The sequence below is a fragment of the Pseudophryne corroboree genome, chromosome 6, assembly GCF_028390025.1.
Source record: "Pseudophryne corroboree isolate aPseCor3 chromosome 6, aPseCor3.hap2, whole genome shotgun sequence".
NCBI lineage: Eukaryota > Metazoa > Chordata > Amphibia > Anura > Myobatrachidae > Pseudophryne > Pseudophryne corroboree.
The window spans coordinates 335,017,782-335,034,139 of NC_086449.1; the positions used below are offsets into that span (position 1 = coordinate 335,017,782).

The following is a 16,358-nucleotide window of genomic DNA, read 5'->3' on the forward strand; positions in this document are numbered from 1 at the left end:
ATGATAATGCCAAAAGGGTTGTCGATTTGGTTCATCATTTTAAGTCCACTAGATCCCCTGCCCTCCTTATGGCTTTAGATGCAGAGAAGGCTTTTGAACGCATTCGCTGGCCCTAGAGACATACTGTTTAGAGGGAGAATTTCCCACTGGGATCATGGTGCTGTACCACAGTTCTTCAGCCTCAGTTTTGATTAGCTGTATCCTTTCTTCCCCAATCGCTATCCGTAATAGCACACAACAGGGCTGTCCCATGTTCCCCCCTTATATTTGCTCTCACAATTCAACCATTATCTACTTGGTTCTACCAAAGCTGGGATATCTCTGGTGTCAAGTTTGGTTCTCGTGAGTACAAGCTTGCCCTTTATGCACACGATATCCTTCTGTCAGTCACCAAGCCTTTAATCTTACTCTCACTACCAAATATTTTTGGAGAGCTGGATATCTTTAGCCGAATATCCAACTTTAAAAATGAATCAAGATAAAATGGAGACTCTGAACTACTTCCTCCCTCCGTCCCTTATGCAACTCCTTACAGCTAATTTCAATCTCCAGTGGCATTTCGATAAAACCAAATATTTAGGCATATTCATTACTAAAAGCCTAGCCTCCCTCTACCAAGCTAACTATACTTCTCTCCTCAGTACTGTCAAGTCTGATCTCCTTAGATGAGAGAAACTGTTGATCTCCTGGATAGGTAGAATTACCTCAATTAAAATTAATTTTCTTACCAGTCAAATTGACAAAATGTATTCAGCATTGACCTCCTGGGTTCCGAGTATGAGTCGACATTGGCCTCTCTTCCCTCAATTTCAACTATTCTCTGGTCTCCTCATCTCACGTGGCCTCCCTATGCCCGTTCAGATCCCGTCATTAACTTCTCCTTCACAATCTGGTCTCACTGTAACAGGCTATGTAACCTGGCTCTATCTACCACTCCATTAATTCATCACTGGCATATTCCAGACTTTTCATCTGGCTGCTGTCCATCAGCTTTCTCCTATTAGACCCGCTATTAGATACGCTTCCTTAATGATTTACTGGTTATGAGGGCTTTTCTGCCCTTTTCCTTCCTTCAGCAGAAACTGTCTCCCCAACTCCATGTTTCACCAATTTCTACAACTACAACACTTCTTTCCATCCTATGTCAGGGGATCCCCCCTCCGGCCGCCGCAGGTCTGCAGGCCTGTCGTGCCTGCCCAGAGCCGGCCCTAGGCATAAGCAAACTATGCAAATGCCTAGGGCATTTGGCATGCCTAGGGGAACAAGCAGCTTCTGCTGATTAAAATGATATGCAGCATGCCTATATTCTGTGTGTGACTGCACCTGTATCTGCATATAGTGTATTACTGGAAATCACTGTAATATAGCATTCTGTATGCAGATACAGCCACAGTCGCACACAGAATAGGCATGCAGCATATCATTTTAATCAGTAGAGGCTGCGTGTGCATACTAGTTACATAGTAATGCAAATAATACACATTTTAGTCAAAAAAAGGTGTCCGACGTAAGCATACAGTGGCTGGACAGGAGCTTCCAGCTGACTCACGCCAGACATCTCCTGCTGTATGGTATATTAAGGCACGATGTATGAGGACACATCTGCAACCATGCAGAGGCAGCGGTCACAGTGTTAGTGGTCATGTGAGTGCTGTGTGCCAGTAGGTTGATTGTGCAATAGTGTTCGGCATATGTGTAAGGGGCTTTATGTGTGTCGGGTATAAATGCATGAATAATGTGCGGCATATGTGTAAGGCACATTATGTTTATAAGGACATTAATAATGTGTGTCATATGTGTGAGCGCATTACTGTGTGGTATTATGTGTATAAAGGCATTACCATTGTGTGGCATTATGTGTATAAGGTGCTCTACTGTGTGGCATAACATAGAAAGGGCACTACTGTGTGGTCTAATGTGAATAAAGAACAATGTGGTGTGTTGTAATGTGAATAAGGGGTAATATAGTGTGATGTAATGTGAATAAGGGGCATTACTGTGAGGAGTAACATATATAAGGTAAAGTGGTACTACTGTGTGATGTAATGTGAATTAGGGACACTATTGCATGATATAATGTGAATAAAGTTGCACTACTGAGTGGCGGAATTTTAATTGGGGGTACTTTTGGGTGGCCATGCCCATTCCCAGCAAAAACACGCCCCTTTTTAGGCTGCAAAGTGAATGTGCACACTGTTCCTATTTAAAATATAGGAGGTAGGAGCACCAAAATGAGAACTGCTATGGGTGAGGGGTGATGGTGCTGGGAAAGGAATGCATGGTCAGATGCGGAACTAGTGGTGGTGCTAGGGGGCACCGGGCAAAATCTTGCCTAGGGCATCAAATTGGTTAGGGCCGGCTCTGTGCCTGCCACCATTAAAAATGTCCCTCCAAAATGACTGCTGCCTCCTCTAGCATTATTTTGGGAGGGACATTTTCAATGGAGACAGGTGTGATGGGACCGCAGACAAGTATCATAAGGTCCAGGCAGTGGCATAGTAATAGCCCCCGCAGACCCCCAGTTCCCACAAGCCACACAGTGCCTCATTTCAGACTCGAATCTCTGCACAGCCGCTATCTTTATTCGAACAATTATGTCTCCGGGGATTCTGTTACAAAGGGTTTCACCTCAACTCTCTACCATTGTACCATCACACCTCCTCCTTCGACACCACTACATGTGAGACAGTGGGAATACAATCTGGCTGAGGGTCTAAATGCAGAAGATTGGTTTGTCTGATGGCAGACAGAATGCCAACCCACAGGGACTATTCTAAGTCATGGGTGTCCACGACACCCATAGAGTGGGAAAAGAACCTGTGGCGGGTGCAGCAAGCCCACGAGGGGCTTTGTTGCACTTGCGCCCCCCCCCCCCCCCTACCGGCATTCTGCCTCTGGGATCCCGGGGTCAGTATGCTGACTGCCAGGATCCAGAGCGCCGGTCTCCCGGCCCCAACCCATGCAAACAGTTTCTGTGTCATGCATATTAAAAATACATGAGCGGGCATGGCAAGATAGTGTCAAAGCTTTGTAAGGGTATCGACTCAGCTTACCTAGCTCCTAGTCATTATCAGTGCTGACTGCTGCCCCAGCGCAGACCACACAACACAACAGCATGGAGGGGGGGGGGGGGCAGTTAAAACGTATAAACATACCTTTAATGTTACATGTAATATGTGTGACAGCTATCTGACCCTTGGGATTAGCAGTGCTGTATTTCCAGGTCACGGCTGCAGTCAGGATGCAGCACTCAGCTTCAGTTCTCCTTCATGTATAAGCTCACTTCCAGACTCCCATAGACTTATTAAACAGTAGTATGGGGGGCAGGGTTGTACAAGTAAAAGCTGAGTGCTATGGTGTCCCAACTGCAGCAGCGGCTGTGAAACACACAGCGCTGCCGATCCCTGGGATCATCATATCCTTTTATTAGAAGTCACAACTACAATTGAACTGATAGTGACTGATTTCAGGGTGGACCCCTTTCACATTGTGGGCCCCTGGACATTTGCCAATCTCGCCACCCTGTAGTTACAGTACTACTTAAATCAGAAACAGCAATTATAACGAAATATTAAAACAGACTCCAAAACATTCAATAGTGACCCCAAATTAGCAATATAAGATACAAAAGATTACTGGAATGCTTATTCTCCAATTCACTACTGAAGGATATATCTAACAGGCACTTAGCTATGTTTGGCTCTAAGAGTCATAAACACTTCAGGTCTCCTTAATTGAAATGAGAACAGATGGAAAATACTCAGGAACTTGAAACTTAATTGTATATATTCACATTAGTTGAAAAGCAACAGCATGAGTTCATTCATATATAAATTGATATTAGTGCTCGTTGTTGCATATAAATTCAAAGAGCCAATCTCTCCACTCTGTATGCTCTAGACGGGTCACCATCAGAAGCAGCCTTCAGCACACACACTCATCCTGTATTTTAATAGGACTACCTGCCTTGGCATAAACGTCCGGATATCATTCTAACAAATAGCTACAGTACTGATGTCTTGCTGCCATTTCAAAAGTCTTTAAGGAGAACGCTGTTTCACTGTCAGTATATGTTTATAGCGGTGTACAGAAAACAAAAAACCCGGCATTCTGTAGTTATAAAAGTCAGTTTCATCAAAGACATGAGAAGACATTAAAAGTGTGTGATATAATATCCACAGCACGTTGCTTAATAATTCATTTAACAAAAATCAATTCAATATCAAATTAAACCAACAGCACACTTTATCAATATATATTTCAAATTCCTATATACTGGATATCAATCTATTTGCTAACAGTTATTCAAATATTATATGGGTAGATAGAGCATAAACAGAATATATCAGTGTGAGATGCTATCATCTGGGACTACCTTTATCACAGTGGTGTCATCATGAGATGAGACAGAAAGCTAGATTCCACCTCCCAGCTCATCAAATCGGAGACAAGGAAAAGATATTAAGAGATCTTGTGAATGTGACAACAGTACAGGAAGAGAATACCAGGATCCTGCAAGAGGAGTTGTCACAAGCGAGAGGTGTCTGGGAAATACCTACTGCCCCAATGCTGTAGAAGCTAATGCCCACAGATGGAGGCATACCTAGTGACGTGACGTTCGAGAATACCGTTCAGTGAGCCAACTAACCACCAAAGATTTGGTTAGAATAGTTGGTGCCCTTTTTGTCTGTGGAAGTACAGTATATATATATATATATATATATATATATAAAACGAAAACAAGGACTGGCACTCCTGTAATCCGTCCGGTATATGGTGCCCAGGTGCCAGTATATGGTAAGACAGTCCAAAAAGAGAGATACGGCACTCCAAGACTCCTATAACATACCCTCAGGCAGCAAAGGACAGAGCTGACAGCGCAGCGTGGTTATGTGTGTCAGCTCTGTCCTTTGCTGCCTGAGGGTATGTTATAGGAGTCTTGGAGTGCCGTATCTCTCTTTTTGGACTATATATATATATATATATTGACATGGAGAAGGAGTGGGGTGCTAACTATTAACAGCAGAAGGTGGAGATACTAGCACATATTGTGGTCACAGCACCAGGCCCAGAGATAATGGCTACTGTCCAGGGACCACTAGTCTAAGCTTGTCTGGCTGATTTGACAAAAGTCCACAGGAACTGGTTGCAATCAAAAAATAACACACCTGTCCAGATGATAGTCTGGCAATAGACTATTGCATATGGGGTTTGGATAAGGGACTACAAAGGTGGGTACTGTAGCCTACCCACAATTGATTGAAGACCTGGCCACCGTGGTTGAGAGATATGATGCTTTGCAACACATGGTTAACCTGCCATTGTTTTTTTCTGAGTTGTATGCCTTGATAAAAAAAGCGCAAGCCGATTGGCAATTGAAACACAGACCAAAAGTCCCATCTTAAAAGACCTGTTTGAGAGCCATGGGGAAGCGGATCCCGAACTGAGAGATTTACCCTTCAGGGTATGCGGTCCATTAAAAGACTTTAGATGTGATCAACGTAATGATGCCCCTCTTGAAAATGTCTATAAATCTGTGAAATTAATGGGGTAGAGAAAACTGCTCTTCTAGTAAATGGTGTAGCCTTTTACATTAGCAAAAACAGTTGTATAGAGTAATGTGCAAGGTAAAACTGTTGAGCAGTTGTTGGTGCCACTTGTTCATGTACCATTGGTCCTAAAGGCTTAGGGGAAGAAAAGACTCAGGGGAGGATACTACTGAGGTTTTAGTGGCCAGAGATATTCATGGCGGCAAAGATGTACTGTCAGTCTTGTTCTGTCTGTCAGAAGACCTGTCCTAAATCCAATAACAGGGCATCCCTTGTTCCCATTCCAGTAGTCCGAGTTCCCTTTGATTGTATAGGCATGGATTTAGTAGGCCCTTTGAAACAGCTTGGTGGCACCAGTATGTCCCAGTAATCTTAGGCTACACACCAAGGTGAAGACATTGCATCAGTTTACCATCCACAGACTGACAGTCTGGTGAAACATTCCAATAGAACACTGAAGAATATGGTAAAGAAGGCTATGGCCCAAGAGGAAAAAGATTGGGACAACCTCTTGCTGTATTTAATGTTCACTATAAGTACCTCCACAGACTTTAGCTCCTTTGAGTTAAAGTATAACAGTCAACCAAGATATATCCTGGATACTCTTAAAGAGGGTTTGAACAGCAAAGACTTAAAGAATCTAACATAATCCAATTTTGTGTTAGTTATATGAGAGCCTGGAGAAAATTGCATTAATGGTACAACCACATATGCAAGAGTCATAGTTGTCACAAAAGAGGAACTATGATAGGACTACTGTAGTTTTATCTTTATCAGCCCGGGACAAGGTATTGGTCTTGGTGCCCACTTGGATACAGTACGTTTTTTGTCATTCACTGGCAAAGCCCATACAAAATAATCAAAACTTTAGGGCCACTCAATTACAGGATGAGGTAGGTTGGAAGGATGAAGGAGGAACAGATCTACCATGTCAATCACCTCCTCAAAAAACCTGACATTAGCCAGAAGGGGCCAGAATGGTCAGTACCATAGCTAGACAGGCAAAAGTGCCAATAGGGTCAACTCTGAGGACAACAAGCCGATAAATTACTACGGAACCAAGATGTGTTCTTGGCTGAGAAATTCAGAGCCTGATGATATCTAGGAATAAAGGCACAGCTGCAGTGGCAAAATAAGAGGCAATTGCCTAATTCACTGCAATACAAAGATCAAATATAGCTGTGTTGCTGTGTCTAGTTGAAATAGTACAATCATCAAAATATCTATTTAAAAATAAATAAATAATATAATACAGGTTGAGTATCCCTTATCCAAAATGCTTGGGACCAGAAGTATTTTGGATATGGGATTTTTCTGTATTTTGGAATAATTGCATACCATAATGAGATATCATGGCGATGGGACCTAAGTGTAAGCACAGAATGCATTTATGTTTCATATACATCTTATACACACAGCCTGAAGGTAATTTTAGCCAATATTTGTTATAACTTTGTGCATTGAACAAAGTGTGTGTACATTCACACAATTCATTTATGTTTCATATACACCTTATACACACAGCCTGAAGGTCATTTAATAAAATATTTTTAATAAATTTGTGTATTAAACAAAGTTTGTGTACATCAAGCCATCAGAAAACAAAGGTTTCACTATCTCACTCTCACTCAAAAAATTCCGTATTTCGGAATATTCCGTATTTCGGAATATTTGGATATGGGATACTCAACCTGTATCTACAAGTCCAGAGTGGTAATTTTGACCGGAGAGGGGGCACTCACCAAATAAAAAGTCTAATGTAGTTTGTTCAACCCACGCAGGGGTCTTTTCAAGACAGAAATCATATCACCAGGCAGACCAGGGGTATACTGACTCTGCCTCCCAGGCTCCCATAAATACCTCACATCAATTAGACTAGTTAATTAATTAGTCTACCAGCTGAGTTGCATGCATAAATGCATACTAGTCACGGGGTTATTTGACATACAGGTATATACACATATATATAACATATTCTGACCAAAAATATTAAGTGGCAGCATATTAGCATATTACATAACCTCATGGACTTACCCGTAATAACATATTATAAACTTTTTATCTCACTGTAACTTGCTAATGAGTGTTAGCTTTGTGCTCTGTATGTTTAACAACAGGCACTGTCAGGAGGACGCCGCTGTCAGCTGCACAGTCTGGACCCGGAAGGGACTGAGAACGTGTCATTGTGACGCGTATACACGCCCCCAAACAATGCAGTCAATACAGAAAGGGATGGCACGGCAGCTAGCTGAAGGGGAGATAAACAGCGCCGTCATCAGCAGGTGTATAGCTGAAGGGGATAGCGTGGCAGCTGGCTGAAGGGCAACTAGTATTAAGATTCTAACAGAGGGGGATAACGCGGCAGTTGGTTAAAGGGGAAATAGGCATCGCCGGCAACAGCGGGTATCGTGACCATACATCACAGGTGCATGCGTTCCATGTAATCCCTGTGCGTTCCATATTGCCCCGCTGCTTCCAGGTACATCAAAACTGATTACCTAGAATACTAGAATTACTAATAGCTGTCAGGTTAGTTATGTCCAATATTGGACATCAGAGCTAAGCGGTATTATAGGAGCCCGGGCAGCAGTATTAAGATAATAACATATTATCATAACACAGATGATGCAGATAGCTACATAACACCCGCCCCCAGTGGGATAAGGTGGTAGATACCACCATATTATCCCACCAGGCGGATGTCACCGGGTACAAATGATAACATTATACAATAAACATTATCAATAAAAGAAATTTTGAAAATGGGAGCAGCACATATCATCACACCATTGAAGACAAGTCTATTCATGAAACGTTATGTTATATTATAACATTTCATGACATCAAAATAGCATAATATGTATACATAGCAGGGAAGGATGATGCTGATCACTATTAAACCTTATTTGAGAAATATGCCCAACAGGTTATTCTCATTTCGTCCCCATGGTGCAATAGTGTCCAATCGGTAGATCCAAGGAGTTTCCAATTTTTTAAGCATAAGTTCATGATTGCCACCCCTTAGTGGTTTGGGTACGTAGTCAATCACCATGCACCGACTGGTGGATACTTGATGGCCATGCGTTAGTGTTTAACCACAGGTTTGTCAGTGGTTCCAGAGCTTACTGCAGTTCTTATCGAGTATCTGTGGTTGGCCATGCGGTCATGGAATGACCGTGTTATCATCCCGACATAACATAGCCCACATGGGCATATCAGGATATATATAACATATTGGCTTGTACACGTTAGACGATGTTTAATGGTTATCTCCCGGCCACTGTGTGGATGTGAAAACTGCTTACCACTCACCATGGAATGAGACGTCCCACAGCCCAGACAGTGATAGGACCCAGGTCTAGTCGACCTTAACCAATGGCTATTTTGTTCACTGGGTTGCATCGTAGGTCTCATCAATAGCTGATGTAAATTAGGGCTTCTTTTGTATGTGCACATGGGTGGTGGTAGACCACGCAGTTGTAATCCTGGATCTGATGTAAGTAATGGCCAATATTTTTTGTATACACTTTGGGCCATATTTGATGTGTGGTCAAACGTACTCACTCTGACCATTCTGCCTCTGGTGTCCTTTTTGGCAAAAATTCTCAATAGGGTTCTGGAATTGACATTCTGCTTTCTGCAGACATCTTTCAATGGTTTGTGGTGAGTACCTACTCTCTAGGAATCTGTTTTTCATCTCGTTCAATTGGATAGAAGCTGTGGTTTCAGAGGAGTTAGTTCGATTGACACGAAGAAATTGAGATATTGGTAGGCTCTCCTTTAAACGGCCCGGATGTTGACTATTCGCCTGTAGTAATCTGTTACAGTCCGTGGGATTATGATATAGACTATAGCCCACTCCTCTAGCTTCTCTAAATACAGACACATCCAAAATGTTTATCATGCCTTGTTCAGTGATGTATGTAAAGTGCATTGGTTCGCTCAATGAATTGAGGTGCTCAACCATTTTCCAAAAATCATCCTTGGTGCCAGACCATACCAGAAATATATCATCTATGAACCGGAAATATAACAATATCTTAGATCCAAATATTTTATGTATGTGATCATCTTCCTATAGTGCCATATATAGATTAGCGTAAGCAGGCGCTAAATTTGAACCCATAGCGGTTCCGTTAGTTTGTGCATAATAATTTGAGCCATACATAAAATAATTTTTCTTAAGGACAAGATCAACAAGGTTCAACAAAAATTCAATTGGTGGATTAGTATGAGCTACAGCACAAAGTTTTGTTTTAATGGCTTCAATGCCACCTTCATGTGGTATTACTGTATACAATGATTGTATGTCCAAGGTTACTAACCAGGACTCAGACAAGGCTGGGCGTATAACAATCAATTGGTTATTCTTTAAAGTTTTAAGTGCATCCCTTTGCTCAGTAGTTAGATTGTAGTATTTAGGCCTAATAGTTGCTTTACTATTAATCACAGCTTCTGTAGTGCGAACATGAGACTTAATACACGCATTTTGTGACATTGGATCAAAAGCACTGGGATTAGTACATTTCCTAGTACTTGTATAATTTTTGCCACTGTTTTTAAAAAATTCACGAAGGCGAAATTTCCGCCCAAATTTGAAGTTATCAACAGAAAAATCAAATGGATCATGTTTACCAGTGGGGATGTATTACAAACCAAGAGACAGTAGTGATGTTTCCGCTGAACTAAGTTGATATGTAGACAGAATGAAGACAGAACTTATTTTCTCAGCCTACGCCCTCTTCTACTTCTTCCCCTTGCCCCACCCTCCTCTGGTGGCTCCTGACCCGCTTCCTTGTTGGAAGGTCTCATGCCATGATCTAAAAAAGAGAGAGTGGCCAGAAGATAACCATTAAACATTGTCTAATGTGTACCAGCCAATATGTTGTATATATCCTGATATGCCGATGTTGGCTATATTATGGCAGGATGACAACACAGTCATTCCGTGACCGCATGGCCAACCACAGATTCTGATAAGAACTGCAGTAAGCTCTGGAACCACTGACAAACTTGTGGCTAAACACTATCTAACGCATGGCCATCAAGTATCAACCGTTCGGTGCATGGTGATTGACCACATACCCAAACCACTAAGGGGTGGCAATCGTGAACTTATGCTTAAAAAATTGAAAACTCGTTGGATCTACCGATTGGTCACGATTGCATCACGGGGACTAAATGAGAATAACCCATTGGGCATATTTCTCAAATAGGGTTTAATAATGACCAGCATCATCCTTCCCTGCTATGTATACATATTTTGCTATTTTGATGTCATGAAATGTTATAATATAACATAATGATCCATGAATAGACTTGTCTTCAATGGTGTGATGATATGTGGTGCTCTTATTTTCAATATTTCTTTTATTGATAAAGTTTGATGTGTAATGTTATAATTTGTACCCAGTGACATCCGCCTGGTGGGATAATATGATGGTCTCTAACACCTTATCCCACTGGGGGCGGGTGTTATGTAGTTATCTGCATCATCTGTGTTATGATAACATGTTATTGTCTTAATACTGCTGCCCGGGCTCCTATAATACTGCTTAGCTCTGATATCCAATATTGGACATAACTAACCTGACAGCTATTGGTAATTCTAGTATTCTAGGTAATCAGTTTTGATGTACCTGGAAGCAGCGGGGCGATATGGAACGCACATGGCTTACATGGAACGTTTGCACCTGTGACGTACGGTCAGGATACCCGCTGTTGCCGGCGATGCCTATTTCCCCTTTACCAATTGCCACGTTATCCCCCTCTGTTAGAATCTTAATACTAGTTGCCCTTCAGCCAGCTGCCGCGCTATCCCCTTCAGCTATACACCTGCTGATGACGGCGTTGTTTATCTCCCCTTTAGCTAGCTGCCGTGCCGTCCCTTTCTGTATTGACTGCAATGTATGGGGGCGTGTATAAGCGTCACAATGACACGTTCTCAGTCACTTCCGGGTCCGGACTGTGCAGCTGACAGCGGCGCCCTCCTGACAGTGCCTGTTGTTAAATATACAGAGCTAACACTCATTAGCAAGTTACAGTGAGATAAAAAGTTTATAATATGTTACTATGGGTAAGTCAATGAGGTTATGTAATATGCTAATATGCTGCCACTTAATATTATTAGTCAGAATATGTTATATGTTTGTGTATATACCTGTATGTCAAATAACCCCGTGACTAGTATGCATTTATGCATGCAACTCAGCTGGGAGACTAATTAATTAACTAGTCTAATTGATGTGAGGTATTTATGGGAGTCTGGGAGGCAGAGTCAGTATACCCCTGGTCTGCCTGGTGATATGATGTCTCTGATGTCTGTCTTGAAAAAGACCCCTGCGTGGATCGAAACGTCAACTATATCTATGACAAAATTGATTGAATAAACTACATTGGACTTTTTATTTGGTGAGTGCCCTCTGTCCGCTCAAATTGACCATTCTGGACTTGTATATGTGGAACATACCATTGTTGCCATAGTGGAGCACCCCACAGATGAAATAGAGTGGATGTGAGTGCGGATTATACAAGAACATTATATTTATGTAATCATCAATTAATATTGAGTGATTACCTATCCAGCACCCATTATTTGTTTCATGACCATTTTTCATGCTATGGAATACTTTTCAAAAAAAAAATTATACACAGGACACACCCTATAGGCAGATTATGAGGTTGTGACTGGTTTTGACAGTTTCATATAATCAATTTTTTTACATAATCTGTTAAAGTTTTTTTTTGTGATTTTAAATACTTGTTGCCAGACCTGCCAGATTATTGGTTATTTGCTATTGGTTATTGGTGTATTTACCTGCTTCCATTCTTCGCTAATATGTTTTAGTCTGGGTTTAATGTGTTAGATGATGATCTCAGTGCAGCTCAAAATAATTTTGTCTCGCTAACAGATGATGATGCAGATAAGATATATTTTGAACAAATTGAGTTTTCAGAGCTACCTGCTGAAACTCCGATTGACTTATGCTACAAATTGTTAAGACTAAGAAAACGGAAAACTGACCTATTATTACATGGTCAATTTTTGAGTGAATACCATCGTAATAAAAAATTTCCTAGGGGTTTCAGGATGCATAATTGCCCACAATAGGCAGAAACAATCCATCTTTTTGTTCAAAATGGTGTGGAGTCTTGAACAAATGCTCTTCAGACCTGATTCTCCTCGTGATTGAGGAAGTCAGCTCTGAACTGAAGAAGGTTAGACATGAGCTAGAGGTATTCAAAGGCTTGCACCTGAAGAGACTATCAAAAATGGAGGCATGGTTAGACAAGATCAAGAACCAAGTGGAAGTATATCATCAGGAATTATTGTCATTTAAGAGAAAAAAATTAGAAACGGTTAACAATGATTACAAAACACATGTGGTATACAGATGGTTGAGTTGGGATTTGTCAGATAGACGTGGCACACGCCCCCTCAGGTTTAGAAGATTTAGAACAGCAGCCAGGGCTGACTTCTCCAGTGCGCCATCCTCCTCTGATGGTGAGACTACGGATTCCATTAATTTTAGCGGTGAGAGTGGTTCTTTTTTAGATCATGGCATGAGACCTTACCTCCTGTTCCAACGAGGAGGCAGGTCAGGAGCCACCAGAGGAGAGGAGGCAAGTGGAGGAAGAAGAAGAGGGCGCAGGGCGAGAAAACAAGTTCTGTCTTCAATCTGTCTACATATCAACTTAGTTCAGCGGAAACATCACTACTGTCTCTTGGTTTGTCCTACATTCCCACTGGTAAACATGATCCATTTGATTTTTCTGCTGATGTGACTAGTATGCAATTATGCATGCAACTCAGCTGGGAGACTAATTAACTAGTCTAATTGATGTGAGGTATTTATGGGAGTCTGGGAGGCAGTCAGTATATCCCTGGTCTGTCAGGTTATATGATGTCTCTGATGTCTGCCTTAAAAAAGACCCCTGCGTGGGTCGAAACATCGACTATATCTATGACAAAATTGATTGAATAAACTACATTGGACTTTTTATTTGGCGAGTGCCCTCTCTCCGCTGAAATTGACCACTCTGGAATTGTATGTGTGGAACATTCCATTGTTGCCATAGTGGAACACCCCACAGATGAAATAGAGCGGATGTGAGTGCGGATTATACAAGAACATTATATATCTACAGTCTCTCTCTCTCTCTCTCTATATATATATATATATATATATATATATATATATATAGAAACATCCCATATGCACACACATTATCTCAGTAATGATTAATAATAGAGTGTCGTATGTACCTTGAAAATAAACTGTAGCAATTGTAAATTGTATCTTTTCTAGCCACGGTGCTCACAATAAATACCTATTTAATTAAACAAACTTGCAGAGTTCTGCATGTATATACCTGCTGGTATCATATAAGAAGAAAGTCTCTCCGGGTATTAGGTCCCTCCAAGGGAGAAGAAAACAAGACCTGGACATTCTGCATCTGCAGGGGAGATTTATAACTCAGGGTTTTGTGTATTTCCCAGATCCAGCAGGAACTCATCACTGAGAACAGGAAGAGTTTAAAACTCCCATTCACCCAGAGTTCTGTGCGCTGATGCCTGTTAGAGGCCAGTGAGCAGGGAACAGTTTGTAGTGCCAGGGACTGTGGACATTGGCCATGCCAGGAGAGTATGGCATGTGTGGTTGCAAGCCACTGCTGCATATTAACTATTTAGCTAGGACTTTTTATGTTTGTTTGCTTATTTTGAGTTATGTACCTACAGATGTAGCACACACCAGTACTTAGAGGGCTCCCAGCAGTAGAAGCTCACCCAGTAGACCATAGACCCTGGTTAGCGGAGAATAATGACTGAAGAAAGAAGGCACGGCAGAGTCTTGGTAAAAAGACACAACTTGACTAGACTTTGGTACCACTGGGTCCCACAAGATCCTCTCACACCATGGATAACAAAGAGGTTGAGGACAGTGGTAGCTTGACCTTGCAGGATGCTAACTGATTAGCCAGGTCTGCAGGAATGGCTATAACTAGGTCTTGTAGGACGTCAACAGACCAGGAGTGCAGGATTGGTTGAAGCTTGGCCTTGCAGGATATTGGCAGACAGATCTAGTATGCAGTAATTGGCTAAAGCTTGACCTTGAAGATGTCAGCAGACAGACCAGATGTGCAAGATTGGCCAAAGGCTTGACCTAGCAGGGTATTAGCAGTAGCAGCCATATCTGGTGTGCAGAATTGACCAAAGTTTGGCCTTGTAGGATGTTAGCAGACAGGCCTGGTTTTCAGATACAGCAGCAGCAGGCAAAAGAAACCAGGAAGATCCAGAGTACTAAACAGAGAGAAAAGGGCTCCCACGGTAACTGAAGACTATAACTGGCAAGGTCAGGCAGGACTGTCTGGGAGATAAAGGGCAGGAGAGCCAATCCAGAGGCCCGCTGGGACAAGCCCCCTATTAATTATTAATTTCGTGCAGCCGGAGTGCTCCATGTCCCTGTGGATCGCCCACAATCCCTGTTGCCTGGGCGACCATCGGGGAAGCTGCGGCTCGTAACAAAGACCTGTCTCACGAGTACTTATTTCAAGTACCTATTTTACAAATGATGTGAGTATATTGTAAATAAACCCACTTCCGTAGTTCCAGATCTCATCCAGCCACACTTAGATAGAGAAATCTCCATCCAAGGTATCTCATCAGCTGCTCATTGGGCGTGCCACTATGACAATTCATGACATCATCACCCCTCCGGGGGTAATCATTAAGTTAAAACCCTACACTGTCCCTGAGGTGAGACTTATGGCAGTAAAAAGGGAATTATAGAATAGGCTAGAGTTGGATGTGGTGGATGAATCCCCCAGCAAATGTGACAGCCCAATTGTATTGTTACCAGACCAAACAGAATCATACTGTACGTTTCTGTAATGACTTCCGCAAATTAAGTGAGGTCTCCTGGTTCAATAGCTATCCTGTGCCTCAGGTTTATGAGTTAGTTGAGAATCTGTCCAGTAGTCGTTACTTAACCACCCTTGACCTTCCAAAAGGTTGCTGGCAGATCCCACTTCTTCCCTTGGCTAAAGCCAAGACCACCTTCTCTAGCACATACAAATTATATTAATAGAAGGTCCTCTAGTTTGGTTTACATGGGGTACCAGCTCCTTTTTAACAATGCAGGGGCAAGCTTTTGCGATGCCATAGTGCCTATGTCTCAGCTTACTTGGATGATATTGTTATTCATTCTGACGAAATGAGGTTGCAGTGAGCTGGCTGGTTACTAAGCAACAGAGCAGAACAAACACACGTCAGTTTATAGCACATCTATAAAACATTGCCACAGTGTATAGGGGTACAGTGCACAGAAGGGTACAAACAACAGATCTTTATTTATTTTTCTATTCCTTTGTTGAACTCACAGTTTGGTTCAAACTTCATGGAGTCACAGGGCTTTGAAAATAGGGTACTAGAGCAAAGCGCACCAAACAGTATAAATGATAGATCTCTCTCTCTCTCTCTCTATATATATATATATATATATATATATATATATATATACACTGCTCAAAAAAATAAAGGGAACACTTAAACAACACAATGTAACTCCAAGTCAATCACACTTCTGTGAAATCAAACTGTCGACTTAGAAATCAACACTGATTGACAATCAATTTCACATGCTGTTGTGCAAATGGAATAGGCAACAGGTGGAAATTATAGGCAATTAGCAAGACACCCCCAATAAAGGTGTTGTTCTGCAGGTGGTGACCACAGACCACTTCTCAGCTCCTATGCTTTCTGGCTGATGTTTTGGTCACTTTTGAAAGCTGGTGGTGCTTTCACTCTAG

The 16,358-nt window shown here is 41.8% G+C and overlaps 1 long non-coding RNA gene across 1 annotated transcript in view; it reads left to right on the plus strand.

Annotated features, from left to right (window-relative positions):
* The first annotated feature begins 11,517 nt into the window (after window positions 1-11,517).
* The window catches only part of LOC134932208 (uncharacterized), a 337,842-nt gene continuing 333,001 nt past the window's right edge, over window positions 11,518-16,358 (plus strand). Inside the window, exon 1 of the long non-coding RNA XR_010179264.1 lies at window positions 11,518-11,625. This is a non-coding gene — a long non-coding RNA (uncharacterized LOC134932208). The remainder of the gene's footprint in view (window positions 11,626-16,358) is intronic.